At 42.0% G+C, this 11,753-nt stretch overlaps 1 protein-coding gene across 2 annotated transcripts in view; it reads right to left on the minus strand.

Annotated features, from left to right (window-relative positions):
* Positions 1-10,053, minus strand: part of madd (MAP-kinase activating death domain) — a 75,923-nt gene extending 65,870 nt beyond the window's left edge. For both annotated transcript variants that reach the window (XM_083653105.1, XM_083653104.1), the window contains exon 1: positions 9,930-10,053. The gene's annotated coding sequence lies outside the window, so the exon portion shown is untranslated. The remainder of the gene's footprint in view (positions 1-9,929) is intronic.
* Positions 10,054-11,753: the final 1,700 nt, after the last annotated feature.

An 11,753-nucleotide genomic window follows, 5' to 3' on the forward strand; every position in this document is an offset into this window, starting at 1 on the left:
TGAGTGGTCTCTCGCACCCGATTTAGAACCTGGTTTTTAAATGCGGCCTGTATTCGGATAAGTTATCTGGATACAGGTCGCATTTAAAAAACCAGGTGTGAATGGGGTGAAAGAGATCTGAACACAATTGTGAGCCAGACTACCTCCAGATGTGGTCAGGAAGATCTGATCACATCCTGATCATGATGCATTTTTACACATTGCAATAACATGCAGTTTTTCCTTATCCAGATAACTTATCCGGATACAGGTCACATTTAAAAACCAGGTGTAATGTGTCTGTCTCTCTTCTATGATGAATTTCTCCCTGTATGGTTGTTGACCATATATATATATATATATATATATATATATATACATACATTGCAGGTACATCTACTAACTGTTGAAGTGCTTTAGGGTGGGTTTCTTCCTCTGAGAGCATTAAAGGCATTAATAATGATGTCTGGAAAGCCAACATCAGCAACGCCGATGCATCACATTGTCTGTGCTTGGCCAGTTATCTGCAGGGTTAAGAAAAACACACCACCACCAGAATGGGCACAGAAATGCAAGGTGCAGTCGACTCACTAATATCAATTATTATTATTGTTAGTTATTGTTATTATTTTAAGAGTGCTAAAGTGTTTTAGAGTAGAGCCCGGTCCGATATATTGGACCACCGATATTATCGGCCGATATATATCGGTATCGGCCTATATTGCCGATATTTTTCCCCCTTAACTCAAGTTATATTTTATGTGTGTTCTATTTGTGTTTTTGTATTTCTAGTTATTTATAATTATTAAATTCCCAGTTCAGTTTACCGTTTCATTTTGGACAATAAAGTTGTTTGATAAGCTGTAAAATATCCTGCCTACATTACAAATCTCAAGTCATGTCAAGTCATATCTTTGTCAAGTGTTTTGATATTCGAGGGATCATCGCAAGAAAATTGTGTAATATAATCCGTATCTATAATATAAGAATATCGGCCGATATATCGATATCGGAAATTTGTTTACTCCCTAATATCGGTATCGGCCTCAAAAATCCAGTATCGGTCGGGCTCTATTTTAGATTTTAGATTTTTCTATCAACATCACTTCTCAAAAGACCATTATTTTTTGAGCTGTTATGAGGCGCTCTCTGATGAGGTAAGCAGCTTAGGGGGGCCTGGGGTGCGTGGGGCTGCAGTTAGCTAAGCTCCCTTCAAAAGCTTATACTATGGCCCTTACAGTCAACTGACAACTAACAGGCAGCAGCAGGAAGCTCAACCAACAGGTCTGCACTCAGTCTGCACATGACTACCCCCCCCCCCCTCCACTGCGGAGCCACTTACAACATCTCCTCACGATCGAGGCAACGACGGGAGTCGGTCATCTTCAGATGATGAAATCGACAAGTTGGGGTGGCACCGGGCACTTCCTTCTTGCGCGGGTGGTGACGCAGAGTAAATGTGTCCAAAATCAACAGCAGTGCCACGAACGGCATCGAAATCAATCCCAACTGCTACGTGAGTGAGCCAGAGCCTTCTTCATAGCCTGTCTGTGTGAAGCAGAGACGTGCTTAGTGAACAGGCTGTGCTGGAGTCAAAACACAGCTACAGCAGGCAGCAGCAACACTGATGGGTTAATCAGATCAGACGCACGGTGCATCTGGACCCACACTTGTAGAGGCAATGAGAGCACATAAGCCACTCATCTGAACACAACCAGCAGCACGAGGCAGCCTGCAGGGATTAAGCTGGGCTCTAGAGACAATATTTATTGAGTTGTGCCCAGAAATACTATAATTTGCATGTTTCCCCCCACCCACACATATTTTATCCTGGAGACTATATGTTACTGATCCACAACCTCCCACGTGCTTTTCTGATGTTTTGTCCTATATATCATTCTGTTCTATACGGTTGATTGTTGAGCAGTTAGATCTAGTTAGGCTCATTCTCTGTCGAGTCATTTGAGACATGCATGTGATAAAAGGCTATAATAATATATCAACTTAAATTGAACCTCAGTAGGGCCGTATGACATGCATTTTATTTATATTTTATTTATTTCTAAAAATGCAATTTTATTTTTTCCATTTTTTCCATTTTAATTTTAATTTAGGGGTAGGATTGATTATTGTTTTCCTCTTTTTTATGACTTTTGCTCTCTCAAGACAGCCTCTTCAACATGAAGAAAGAAGGATCTGGAGCACACGGTCAATTCAGCAATTTAATATACTGTAGGTGTCTGCCTCAGACAGGTGTCTTCCTCAGAGTGAGGACGACACTGCAGTGCTTGTGTCAAAACGTCAGTCTCTTTGCACCTATATTAAATTGCTGAAATGGCCGCGTGTGCTCCAGATCCTTCTTTCTTCATTCACTTCGTCCCTGTTCTGAAGAGGCACCGGTTTGCAAAGGTTCATCAGCTGATGCGCGGATTTCCCTCTGCGTTTAGCCTCTTCAAGATGTTTCTCAAAGTGAAAACCAAGTTGTGAGTAGGGATGCACCGATCCACTTTTTTCACTTCCGATCCGATTCCGATACCTGAATTTGGATATCTGCCGATACCGATATTATGCCGATACCAATATTTTTCTTGAATATACAGTATAGGCAAAGATTTGGCCAATTAAAGTTTTTTTTTTAAATATACCTTGCAAAAAGCAGACAAAATTAAGAAAATATACAAGGCAAAGAAGGATACTATTATACATTATTACGGCCAGCTGTGTGCTGGAATTGCAAAAAAAAAAAAAAAAAAAAAAAAAAAAAAAAAAAAAAATTCAATTCCGATCCGATCCGATCCGTGAATTAGTGCCATATCGGCACCCGATACCGATATTGGATCGGCCCCATCCCTAGTTGTGAGGTGAGGTAAGGGTCCCACGCAAAGACCAACCCCCCCCGTCTCAAAACACCCCAATCCAAAACGGAATTATTTCTCTACAAGGTACATGTAGGCAACACAACAGCAGCATTTCAAACGGAATCTGAGATAATTAACCAAAGCATAAGATGCACAAAACATGTCCGATAAGACAAGTCCACGTCGACAAGTCCAGCACATGCCTGAGTCAAAAAATGTAATACAAATAAAAGGCAAACTAATCTTTTTGCCAGTGAAAGAATCCGCTTGGACCGCCAGACGGACCAGCGTCAGTACAGTACTGAGGAACAGCCTTCACTCTGACAACAATTTAAAGAGCACATCAGGCCATGCCTCAGAAACTCCACCCAGAAAGACAAACACATTGAAAGCATGGCCATTTTTCAGTGTCTCTCATAAACCTGTTATCCTTCGTTACACTGACAAGCTAATGGGTCTTAAAATAGACTGTGTGGATGATTCTACTTATACGTTCCAATTCAGCTGAACACACGTTTTTGGAGGGATGACTAAAACCTCCATTCTACTAGAAGAAATTTTTTTTTTTTTTTTTTTTTTACCTTTATATAACCAGGCAAGTCATTAAGAACAAATTATTATAAGGCACAGCCTTTTGAGGGATAGGGGGTAGGGGATCAAATAAATACAAAGTTACTTAGAACAGATTAAAACTCACAGTTAAAACATAGCAAGACAGACAGAGCTAATAAAACAAAAACAATCTGAGCGCACAGGCAGGGGATAAGAACTAGTTCAGGAAGCAGTTGCAGGTGTCAGTGAATATGTCCATGACAGAGTCCTTGAAAGCTGACTTGGAGATGAAATTGTCCAGTTTTAGTGTTTTTTGTAAGCCATTCCAGTCTGTGGGCACAGCAGAATGGAATGACGACTGACCAATTACAGAATGAGTTTTGGGGATTTTCAGCAGGATGAGGTTAGCAGAACGGGTGTTGTACCCAGCAGGTGCAGTATGCAACAAACTACACAGGTAGGGGGGTGACAGACCAAGGATAGTTTTGTAAATTAGCATGAACCAGTGTATTTCCTGACGGGTGTGTAGGGATGGCCAGTTTACAGAGGAATATAAAGTGCAGTGGTGAGTTCTGAAAGGGGCATTAGTAGCGAAACGGATGGCAGAGTGATAGATAACATCTAGCGTTTGCAGAGTAGTTTTGCAGGCAGATCGGTAAATGGTGTCACCATAGTCTAGTATGGGAAGAACTGTCATTTTAACCAGGGTGAGTCTAGCAGAGAGAGTGAAAGAGGAGCGCATTCTATAGAGAAAGCCAATTTTTGATTTGACCTTGGCTTGTAACTTGTTATGCTGAGAAAATGACAGTGTTGTCCAGCCAGTTTAACTTGCTCACTAGGTATTTATTCAATAGCTCTAGATATAGTCAGGTTACACTTGAGTGTGTGTGGGGGATAATAGTCAACTACTGAAATATACAATATTGCACCTTTATGGAACATCATGCCACGCAGCTCCTTGGCAAAGGTAACAAGTAAAACGAAGTAGAGTACTTTGAGGGAGATCAGTCTGTACCCTTTCTGATTGAGCTACTTTGGAGCAGGATAGTGGAAAATCCTTTCAAATTTAGCCAATTTTCTAGCTGACAGATAATCTACAGGGTCTTCCACTAGTGCAGCGGTTCCCCAACCTTTTACGACTCAAGGCGGCCCACTGGAAAGTCTCACCGTAAACAGTAGAGAGGCCAAATCATGTGTTCTCAGAGCACTTTTTAGGGGTCTGTGTGTGACGTATACTGACTGAAAACAAACCTTACCCCGACTGAAAGAGGGTTGAGAGGCGGGACATAGCATGTGGATGATTTGATTGGGCCGTTCTGGGGACTGGAGTTTACGTTGGCCAATCATGGCGCTTGAACGCTGCGAATTCCACTCGGTGGATCGATGGATCCCACCGGAGTTGGGGGCAGAACAAGCCTGCACCGCTTCGCAGTATCCGCACCGCAAAATAATGTATTTTACCGGACAAATCTCACATGCCAATCAATACAACCTACAGTCTCCGCTCGCAGCAGAGGGAGGGGGGCTACCCAAGTTGGGAGTCGGGGCGTCAAGGCAGTTTGACGTGCCTCATAATGCGTCCAGTACTGAAGTTGTTTAAAACCACAGCTGGACTTCAGCGTCAGACGCTTCCAGTGCGTTCGGGGCTTCAGAAAGTAGCCAGCTGGAAATGTCCGACCATCCGGCCGACATCTGGCTCTTTATGGAAAACCCTGAATCTATTGTGGTGTTGTGGCATAATAGACAGGCTAATTAAATAAAGCTAATTAAAATTGTAAAATTAAATCATTAATTAGCATACCATGATCTCTAGCCATCCAAATTTTGATATCCCAGGGTTGCAAGCAAGCCTGTATAGTAGCCACCATGGAAGGAATATTTTGGTTGGAATATTTTAGTTGTAAAAATGCTTCATAAAAAAATGCGCTGTATTTATACGTTATTGAAAAGAAAATCTGGAATGCACATCAGGATTCAGTGCTAACACACTGTCCAATGATTCAGGATTCAGTGCTAACACACTGTCCAATGATTCAGGATTCAGGATTCAGTGCTAACACACTGTCCAATAAATTCAGGATTCAGGATTCAGTGCTAACACACTGTCCAATGATTCAGGATTCAGTGCTAAAACACTGTCCAATGATTCAGGATTCAGTGCTAACACACTGTCCAATGATTCAGGATTCAGTGCTAACACACTGTCCAATGATTCAGGATTCAGTGCTAACACACTGTCCAATGATTCAGGATTCAGTGCTAACACACTGTCCAATGATTCAGGATTCAGTGCTAACACACTGTCCAATGATTCAGGATTCAGTGCTAACACACTGTCCAATGATTCATGATTCAGTGCTAACACACTGTCCAATCATTCAGGATTCAGTGCTAACACACTGTCCAATGATTCAGGATTCAGTGCTAACACACTGTCCAATGATTCAGGATTCAGTGCTAACACACAGTCCAATGATTCAGGATTCAGTGCTAACACACTGTCCAATGATTCAGGATTCAGGATTCAGTGCTAACACACTGTCCAGTGATTCAGGATTCAGGATTCAGTGCTAACACACTGTCCAATGTAACAGTGTTGGCTGAGTCATGCTCGTGTGCCATCAGGAGAAGACCGGGTTCAAAAAGCACCACATGGTGTCGTGTTGATTCAGCTGAGTGGCTGAACTTGTTACCTTGTTTTTTTTAATTATTTAAATAGTCTTAAGCATGCCAGCCTCCTACTGCCTTTCCTTTCATATCACCTTTCCTCAGAAGACCACAGTAACCCGTTATTGATCATAGATCATTCTACTTATCTGAGAGACTGGTGGGAACACATAAGTCTGGGTGGATTGAAAACGGGGAGAATAGTCGTCCATGCATTCTCTCTAGTACACAGGCTACTCTTCTGTGTGTTACCTTATACTGGTGTATTTGACACAGACACGCACACATGCACACACCAAACAGAAGGCTGCGAAAAAGAGGACCACTTTGAAAATGTTTTGTCCCAAAATGTAGCCTAACTTTGGAGTGTTATTTAGCCGCCACCTGACCTAACTGACAAGATACCATGACATGGTTGGTAGTAGGGGTGGGAATCACCAGATGCCCACGATACGATACTAAAGCGATACTTGAGTCACGATACGATAGTATTGCGATATGCTAGTATTGCGATATGCTAGTATTGCGATATATTGAATATTGCAATATTTCGATATATTGTGATTTCTTACTTTTTCAACTGCAAATTATGTCCCCAAAGGAAAACTTTGTCAACATCTGGTTTATATATAAGATCAATTTTCCAGTCTGTTCATCTGACTTCAACCATTTTTATTGCAGCAACATTGTCAAGTAGACAGAATCAATTGAAAAAGCAATTGATTCTCTTATTCTAGTACTGTAATAGCAAACAGTCTTTTTGCACATTATATAATAAAATATCGATACTTGGCATCCAAATATCGATACAATATCATCACGCAAAACATTGCGATACTATGGTGTATCGATTTTTTTCCCCACCCCTAGTTGGTAGTTGGTACCAATCGATGCCTTAGGTCTTCTAGTTTCATATACACCACCAGAAACATGATCAACATATTTCCCAAATATTGCGATATTTCCGGAAATCGTACAAAGCCTACTCCTCAGGGTTAATGTGTATGTAAATAAAAACTGCAGTATATTACGTAGACCTAGCACCATTTTTTATCTTGCAAAGCCATACGGTCCATGGATCAACATGCAGGCCTAAGGCGAGCAACATGAATGCTTCGTGGAGGTTGGCTGATATGCCTATTTATGAAGTAACAGAGCTGGAAGCACAGCCAGAAACAGAATAGTCCCAAGACAGGGCCTATAGTATGATATGTTCACATGGGAAAGACACGACTGCCACTTCAGTGTTGACTAGTAAATGAGTGAGCTCAATATTGATATTGAACCTTGTTATCCTCCATGCAAATGAGATAAGGAGTCACGTTCAAAATTGAACCATCTTCGCTGGCAAAATGATGGTGCAGCTTAAGGCAACAGATGTACCTGGTCAGCGTGGTCTGCAGGCAGCTCTCACTGGTGGTTATGTAAGCACAAGGGGAGAGAGATATGATTCATAGGCCTCCAACATGGACAACATTTGCCAGTCACTATAAACAGCAATAATAGCTTCCTATAGACCTTATTCGCTAACCCTGGACGGCACCATATTGTTGACATACCGTCCTGCGCGCACACAGCGCTGCAGCTGACAACTAGTAACAGCCTTATTGTCGTTTCTGTTCCATTACAAAATAGCGATGGTAATGACACCAATAAAAACTCCACAGTTGTTATTTGTATGCTGCCGACGGCAGCCGTTAATGCCTGTAATAAATAAACAAAAGAACGAGGTGAACAGACTTTGCTGTGAGGAGCTGTCAGAAAGTTTCACCTGTCTCAACTAACTATCCACACACATCTCCTGTGCTGCTGACGTATCCCCAGTGTCGCTCCCTTCACGTCTGAGGACGGTAGAGATAGAAACAAACCACGGGGACTTTATTGCTGTCATTACTACAGCCGTGTGTAACGCAGGTCATCACCCGAACACAATTGGAACGATACAGGTAACGCTAACAGCGGCTAGCTTCCTATAAACGCTGCTCCACATAGGCTGTCACTTGAGAGCTGCTGCGTTATGTCGACAATATGGCGGCGGTGGGCGTGCGCGTACGTGAGTGACGTCAATCGAATAAGGTCTATAGAAAAGGCTCTGTTGAAATTATTGTTTTAGTTTAATGAGAGAACGCACATGATAAGAGGGATAGAGTAGCTTATGGATGCATTCACTCTTACAGGAGCACATATAGCCTATATTTACAGCATTCTTGACTTGAGGCTGGAATTGTATGCAAATAGCCAGCGCAGTAGCATACCATACACCCATGTTACATAATTGTACAATGTTAGCTTACCACATATGTAGCCACATGTGGATAATATGTCCTAGTGCCATCCACATGTGCTACTTGGAGATTATCTTTATCGAAAGGCGCTTTTTTTGCCTGCTTTTCCCAAATTCCTTTCCGAAATCTTCTTACTTGCTTTGGCATGGCTACACAACAGCTGATGAATGATAAGAGGTGAAAGATAGACTTGGATTATTTGTGTCCACCCACAGACGGGCCATAGAGCAGAACATCGGGTACCATCTCGACCCATCTGGCAGATGATCCAGTGCCCCATGGTGCAGGCTGAACAGATGCAACAACTATTTTGGTCCGCTGTCAATAAAACGGATTATTAACACCAAATGATAGCCCGGATGGCTCCTCACCAGCCCATACGCACACCAACACAGTATCATGCTGTTCTATATTTATACCCACAGACTGTATATTGTAAGAGTTGTAGATTTTATGATGGTCGTTATCTGATGCAGTATCTGTTCTATGTTGCCGTTTGTTGTCTTTAACTGAGACTGTTTCTATGTCCTGTGCTGTGGCCTCAACAGCCAAGCCAAATTTCCCTTCAGGCACAATAAAGTTTCTTATCTTATCTTAAGTCATCAATGTGTAGCCTATAATAGGATGCGAGTATCTACCGTCCCAGCTAATCATATGATGTTCACCAATCATATATGATTGGTAAAGTAAGGATAGGTAGGTTTAGTGCTCTGTCACAACGAATGATAAGCTTGCTCACTTTCTGGGAGGCACAATATAAATCTATGAGATGAATGAATCCATAATGTATATTACTACAATTCTTAGTATCACAACGATGTATAAGCTACATGATGATGTGGGTATTATAAAATGAAGCTAAATATCAGTTCATATTCTGATTTGGCCATTCACTTGTTCAGTTTGTGGTGATCTCACAGTGATAGTTTAGCTACGCAAAATATCACGGGCCTAAAATACATAATTGACTACCGTGCTTGCTTGCCTATCTATCTTGTCGAGGCCTGTCATGATACTAGCTAGTGGATTGCAGATCATCCTGTTGGTGAGGTTAACGTTACAGTGATGGGAAAACTGTCAAGCAAGCAATCAAGATAAGACTGTCGCGGGTTTAATGCACCTAAATCATATCTGAGCTTATTAAAGTGTTTCACCAGCTAACACTAAGCTAATTGTTATTATGGAAATTAGCCAGAGTAAAGAGTGTGTGCAACGACCCGCTACACATCGGGATATAGCGAATACGACAAAGCTGACTGCTTCTGTTGGCCAGCTAGCAGGTATCTTGTCAGTTGTGTGTTTCTAACCCCCTGGCAGGCCGTGTCTCCGGTCTCGCCCTACATGTTCACCCTACCGATGCATCCTCTCGCCTCTCCTCTCCTCTCCTCTGCTCTAGCTCCGTGGTTTCCTACGTCACGGATGGATTAGCTAGCTAGCTGCTAACAGGAACAGGCTTGACTGATTTGTGAACGGCAAGCTGGTCAAATGCAACAGACAGTTTTCCATATCAACAAACGGGACAAATCTGCGACGCTACATTGACACTGAGACTGGTTCGATAATAATACATGGGTAAGAAAAGCCGTACCTGTCTACATTAGCTGGTTAGCTTAGCTAAGCCAGCTGCTGTGCTGATGACGGCCTGGGTGTCGGGTGCCCTCCTCGGTCAGTGAGAGAGAGACAGGCAGTGATGATGGGGCGGGTGAAGTGACACTTCTCTCTCAGTCAGATCATGACATCCGTGCTGCTGAAGCTGCCTGCTAGCTGCTACTCCGTCTCATTCAGGTTCACAGGAACATAGCAATAATAATATGCTGCAAACTGGCTCTGCCTCTGCTCGTTGAGTCAGTCACAAGCAGCTATAGCAACCTGTCTCCACTGTACAACATCCTCTTCATCAGCTCCTTCTGCACGGACGGAGTTCCGCATACTAACGGAAGCTACAAACAACCGTGACGAGAAAGGGAGAGAGAGAAAAAACACCCTCCTCCTGACCGTCAGTGGTACACCTGACCATACCACACCACACGTTTCAAAGATCTCCTATAAATAAATAATCATATTTAATCCACATCCACCATTAAACATAAAAGCCATGAATGTAGCTACATTTTATGATCACAAAACTCACTTTTGTCTGAATGTGTCCCAAAAGTATTTATTTATTTATTTATTTATTTATTTATTTATGTGTTTATTTGTTTATTTGTTTATTTGTTTAAAGCGTGACGTCAGCTTTTCTGCCCCAATAAGGAATTCAGACAGGGTCACACCCTTTTCAATTCCCTCTGTACACCCCCACTCCCCCCCCCCCTCCCATAGTGTTTGACTGGAGACACCTCAGAGCCTCAAGCACAAAACCAATTGAAGAAACATTACAAATTGTGTCTGGTTCTCCACAGAAACCAGTAGTCATCCGTTACACTCAGTTACACTGAGTGATTAAAAGCGCCACCTCACATTCCATAGCAGAAGGAGCCAAAACAGAAGTTGGCTTTGTATTGCCACTCACACTCCCAGTGTCCCTTATCGATCTGCTTGTGTGTGTGTGTGTGTGTGTGTGTGTGTGTGTGTGTGTGTGTGTGTGTGTGTGTGTGTGTGTGTGGTGTTTGTGTGTGTGTGTGTGTGTGTGTGTGTGTGTGTGTGTGTGTGTGTGTGTGTGTGTGTGTGTGTGTGTGTGTGTGTGTGTGTGTGTGTGTGTGTGTGTGTGTGTGTGTGTGTGTGTGTGTGTGTGTGTGTGTGTGTTTCTCAGCTACAGCAAAAAATAGATTTTCGGATCCTGTTTGATCGCAGCAATTTAAACCTACAAAAGAATGATTGTAATTGCAAGCATTACCCACGTTTACACTGTCACTACAGAACATCAGCAAGTTACACACATTACAGTTTAGTCAATAATGTAAAAGTCAAAATAGTCAAAGAGCTATTAGTGGCCGACCTCATTGGCAGAACATCTTCAAACTATAAAAACTTGATAACTGCACATGTTATGTTAGGGCCCTAAGCATAGGGAAACTTATTTAAAGATCGAAAATTGCATGGAAAAACAAAACAAAGAGAAATAAACTGAAACTTTAATATTGTCTCTGGTTTCATATTCTGAAATGCTAGACATGTTGTCTATTCAAACAAGGATCGGATGTTGTTATCATACACAGTCAGGAGTCATGACACACCCTGTCACCCTGTACGCACATCAAATAAATGATCACACATATAGCCACAGCTGTCTACTGAGTGACTGTAAGTGAACATTCAAAATATCTTAAGTTTATTGATACTGTTAGAGCTCAACTATGACTTGTAAAATCTGACCGGGAAATGAGCGATTCTGGTTCCAAATACATCATCACACTACAGCGTTTAATTTATACATACAAAGCATAAGATCTTAAGGCGTTATACAAGTATA

This window comes from Poromitra crassiceps (assembly GCF_964638095.1).
Source record: "Poromitra crassiceps genome assembly, chromosome: 16".
Lineage (NCBI taxonomy): Eukaryota > Metazoa > Chordata > Actinopteri > Beryciformes > Melamphaidae > Poromitra > Poromitra crassiceps.